Source organism: Trachymyrmex cornetzi, unplaced genomic scaffold (assembly GCF_001594075.2).
Source record: "Trachymyrmex cornetzi isolate Tcor2-1 unplaced genomic scaffold, Tcor1.1 scaffold190, whole genome shotgun sequence".
NCBI lineage: Eukaryota > Metazoa > Arthropoda > Insecta > Hymenoptera > Formicidae > Trachymyrmex > Trachymyrmex cornetzi.
The window spans coordinates 247,119-252,753 of NW_017296528.1; positions in this window are offsets into that span (position 1 = coordinate 247,119).

Consider the following 5,635-nt stretch of genomic DNA (forward strand, 5'->3'; position numbering starts at 1 on the left):
AGTTGGGTAATCGGTTTAGCATCCCCTTAACAAAGAATATTCATTTTGATAATAATTCTAAAATGTACATATGGCATGCGTTTTACTTTTTAATAGCATAAAAGAAATTTAGTCTAATGTGTTGAATTCTTAAAAGATTACAATTTTTAATAATGAATTAAAATTATGTCGTAACATAATAATATTTCTATTAATTAGAACTATGTCGGAATATAATAGAAATATGAAATTTTTATTATGTCGCGACATAATGTTAATTCGCCGAGTTAACATTATGTTGCGATATAATAAAAATTCCGTATTTCGATTATTATGCTTTGGCATAATTTCAATTCATGGAAATATTATTATGTTACGACATAATTTTAATTCATTATTAAAAATCGTAATTTTTGAAGAATTCAACACATTAGACTAAATTTCTTTTATGCTATTAAAAAGTAAAACGCTTGCCATATGTACATTTTAGGATTATTATTAAAATAAATATTCTTTGTTAAAGATTACTTCCTAAAAGAAGAGATATTAAGTAACTGCTTTGACTTTTTTGTGGAATTGCTATTTTTCTGTGCGCACGTTCACGCACACAGAAAATGCACGCAAACAATTTTTCTATGTCGTAAATAATTTTGTTATGATACAAATAATCAGGAAATAATTCACAATTTAAAACGCGGAGACTAGCGCGACGACAGTTCACTTTAGAGCGAACTAAACTGTGTTCTTGGAAAGAGTTCTCAATTTTCCTAATTTTCGTAATCAAGATATTAATTTCTAATATGTTTCCGAACATACGTGCATGCAAAAATAATTTTTTCGTACGAAGATTTCGTTTTGATATGAACAGAGAATGATCATAACTCAAAGAATAATTATAGTTGGAAATTCGACGCTATTCGCGACTCATGTCTAGCGACGACCATTGCTGCTTATTATAAATAACGTGTGTCTAGCGACGGCGAGCGCGCGCGACGCGCCTATCGAGCCGCGCGCTTGCATTTGGCGGTGGGCCGGGCGAATTTGAATATTTTTATAAATAAATATCTCGTTAACTATTGCGAAAATTGAAAAATAGTAGAAGACGTTCCGTCTCAGTTTAATCCGCTCTACCTATCCATGATATTTGTCAGGAGAGTTATGGGACACCCTGTATATTTATACAGGGTGTCCCAAAATGGTCGGGACACCTAAATATCTCGGGAAATATAAGTTTTACAGAAAAGTGTTTCTGACAAAAGTTATATGGTTTAAAAATATCTATTTACTGATCCTATCAGTTTGACCTTGGGTTGCGTAGCCAAAGTCAGGTCAAGGTTACATTGATTTTCTGAAATAGGACACCCAATTTTTGATTCAAGAATCTGAGAGCTGACGTCGAGAGCTTTCCAAAACGCTATAATGAAGTATTTTTTTATAAAGTACTTTTCAAGTTATAATGCTTCAAAGTTACAGTATCGCCGGCATTAGCATTACCTAAAATATTTAATTTTGGAGACTGGCTAGTCAAGGCGAGATCGATCGGTGGTCCGTGAATTTTGACCTTCAGTTAACGCACAAACAAAAACATAACGCGTGGTATTACATATCTTGGGTAATACTGTAACTTTGAAGCATTATAACTTGAAAAGTACTTCATGAAAAAATATTTTATTATAGTGTTTTGGAAAGCTCTCGACATCAGCTATTAGATTCTTGAATCAAAAATAGGGTATTCCATTTAAGAAAATCAATATAACCTTAACTTTACCTTGGCTACGCAACCCAAGGTCAAACTGATAGTATCAGTAAATAGATATTTTTAAACCATGTAACTTTTGTCTGAAACACTTTTCTGTAAAACTTATATTTCCCGAGATATTTAGATGTCCCGACCTTTTTGGGACACTCTGTATATATGTATACATATGTAAAATATGTAAAATATATTAAAATTTTTAACATTTTTGAAAAAATTTCACATAGGCGACTGATGATCTATTTACTAGCGACCGGTACGTTACTGAAGCTACATTGGACGCGCATGCGTCAGAAATCCGGCCCGTCTAACAACACTAGGTACCCGGCTCGGCCGCAACCAGTGTTGACAGTATTTAAAAAAATAATGTCGCCTAATTCATAATTCTTGGTAGCCCAAACTATCTAAATTTCCTAGATTTTCTAGATTCTCTAGATTCCCTAAATTTTCTAGATTTTCTAGGTTCTTAAGCCGTTATTCAAAGGCCAATTTTACCAACACGAGTTAATTTAATTGTTTGATTGAATTATCGACTAAAATCATAGGGTGCTTTCCATTTGATAACACAAGTCGACACAAGTGTCGTTACATCTTTCTTGACATTTAGAGAGTGACAAAGATAGAACGACACTTGTGTCTACTTATGTCAAATGGAAAACACCCATAATCGATTATTAGGGTGCTATTTCATTTGATTGGTCCATATTTTAGGATCTAACGGAATATGCCAATCAGAAGAAAGAACTCGTTGCGCCCGCTCAGCTCAGTGAGTAGTTGTCGTTCTGAATGGGGTGATCCCGATTGATCACGGCTCGATTGGACACCACCAATCACAGCGACCGGTGCTTAGGGCTTTGTAGTCTCAAGCGCTGTGAGTGGCTCGTGTCCAATTGAGCCGTGTCCAACTGGGTGCCACCTGTTCTGAATATACTAGTGTAAAATTATATTTTTCAAGATTGCCGTACTAAAAGCAATTTTTTACTAAATAAATGGAGATAACCCAATTCGCCTGTTATTATTAGTATCGATAGCCCAAAAAGTCGCAAATAGCAATTAATTTCAAATTTCAGTCGCAAATCGATCTTTGAAGTAACTCAATTTGCGATAAATCGCCCATACTGGCAACACTGGCCGTAACGAACAGGCAGTAGTCTTCGAGGCACCCAGTTCGCCAGCGATTCTCGAGGTACTCGGCCCGGCCGCAATCACTGAGCTCGATACATACTAAAAAGAGCCATCAGTATGAAAACGATGGTGGGAGGCGACTGTGCGAGAGTGACAGCCATGCCCGATGGGTATCTCTGCCTCACTTTAGTGGTATTACCGTCGCTAAAAACATTAGCCTCAGTTGTGCCTGCGAGATGTTGCAAGATATTGCCAGATACGTCCTGTGTTTGTTAAAAAAAATTGTATATATTTGTATATTAGTAACTATAAATTATTAAAAAATTTACAATTAAAAGAATATATATATACAAAATAACAATTTATGCTTTGTTCGTACAAATTCACTCTTCATATTTTAGTTAAATTCGCTCTTTTCATATTTTAGTCAAATATCGTCTTTCACTAAAATACTTTTGCAGTTATTTATTAGGCAATGATGTACCATTTCTTTATTTTTTATTTTTTTAACAAACACAGGACGTATCTGGCAATATCTTGCAACATCTCGCAGGCACAACTGAGGCTAATGTTTTTAGCGACGGTAATACCACTAAAGTTAGGCAGAGATAGCCATCGGGCATGGCTGTCACTCTCGCACAGTCGGGCCGCCTCCCACCACCGTTTTAATGCTGATGACTCTCTCCAGTATGTATCGAGCTCAGTGGACGCAACGAATAGCCAGTGGTCCTCACTTACTTACGAGATACCCGGCTCAGCGAAATTAGCAGTCCCCGAATACTACGAGGCATCCGACCAACGGGACCGTATCACCTTCAACATGACAAACACCGTAGAGCAATCCCAATGAGAAATGACAATGAAATCGATGTCGAATCGACGTCGATTCGATGTCGATTCCATTATCATTTCTCACTGAGATGCAGACGACAGGATCAACAGCGTACACCAGGACATCTAATATCGTCCCTGAACTTCTGGAACGGCCCGAGCAACACCAACGGTCATACTCGAGAAGTGAACGGAGGCGATCTGGTCTCAGGCACAGGCGTGTTAGCGACAAGCAACCGTCGCTGTCGAGCTCTTCTCAGGATTCGGCCCAAATTCCTCTTGCGTTCGCACAACCCACATCCGTCCTTGTCAGGACCAAAGACATAGAGAATGGACTGCGCGATCCGTATCTAAGTAATGTATCAAATATGATCGATAATAATGAGAGAGAGGGACTGTGGGAGACAGCCAATCTCTCTCTCATTCTCTCTCCATTACAATATTGAATGGAAAGAGATAGAAATGGCCGTCTACCACGGTCCCTCTTTCTCATCCCTATCCACCATTTTGACACACGGATCGCGCAGTCCATTCTCTATGTCTTTGGTCAGGACGATATAAGTTGGAATTTAGAGCACGCATACTAGTATACCTGCTCCTATATATCATAACCACCAAACTGGTGACCCTGACGTAATTTACGATGGAAGGTGGAAACGGAGCAGACGAGGAAGCAGCCATTAATCCCCCTAGCATACAGCGGGTCGCAATTAAGCCCCCGTCTTTTTGATCAGAAGAATCTGAGCTCTGATTCGCCCAAATAGAAGGGCAAATTCATGCTCAGTGGAATAATGCAAGACGCCACTAAATACACCTACGTACTCGCAACTAGACGCCACATACGCTCGTGAAGTAAAGGACCTGATAGCCAATTCACCCGACAAGAATAGATACCTCACGTTGAAGCAAGCATTGATACGGAAATGTCTCGATTGCGCACATTAACAATCGGACACGACAGGATTTCTCGATCGGACACGGACCCGATCGGACATGGATACATCAGTGATCGGACACATGGTGTTGCAATCGGACACGGATCCGTTTGCACACCGATCCGATTGCGCACCGACCCGATAACGCACCGACCCGATTGCACACCGACCCGATTGCGCACGGACAAGTTTGTACACCGACCTGATTGCGCACGGATCCGATTGCGCACCGACCCGATTACACACCGATCCGATTGCGCACGACTCAATTACACACAAACCCGATTGCACATCGACCCGATTGCGCACCGAACCGATTGCGCACGGACCCGATTACGCACGGACTCGATTGCGCACCGACCCGATTGTGCACCGACCCAATTGCACACCGACCTGATTGCGCACGATCCGATTGCACACGGACCCGTTTGCACACGAACCCAATGGCGCACGGACCCGATTGCTCACCGACCCGATTGCCCACGGACCCGTTTGCACACGGATCCAATTGCGTGCAGACACGTGTGCACAGGGAGGGCCCCGTTTGCCTACAAATTGATTACCTACAGCACTTTTTGCCTACATCTTATTTGCAAATCGATTGCCTACATGTGTTATTTTCTATAGCTCGATTGCCTACATTCATTAATGCCTACAGCTCACAACTTTCCATGCGAAATGAGGGCTACCTCACACCAACAAATGGTTTGGTTAGGACTTAGGCTGGAGTCCCATGAGGTGTATTTACCGCGTATCGCGTAACCGCGTAACCAATCAATAATCAGTAAAACGCGAAACCACAACAGCGGATCGCTTCTGATTGGTTACGCGATTACGCGATATGCGGTAAATACACCTCATGGGACTCCAGCCTTAGAACATATACACATGGAATGATAATAGGACGCTCAAGCTGAAGCCAAGATAGGTGTGAGAGAGAAAGGTATAGAAGACCTAAAATTCGCAATGCGCATGCTCAATTTCGTCAGGTGATTCCATCTATTACGTT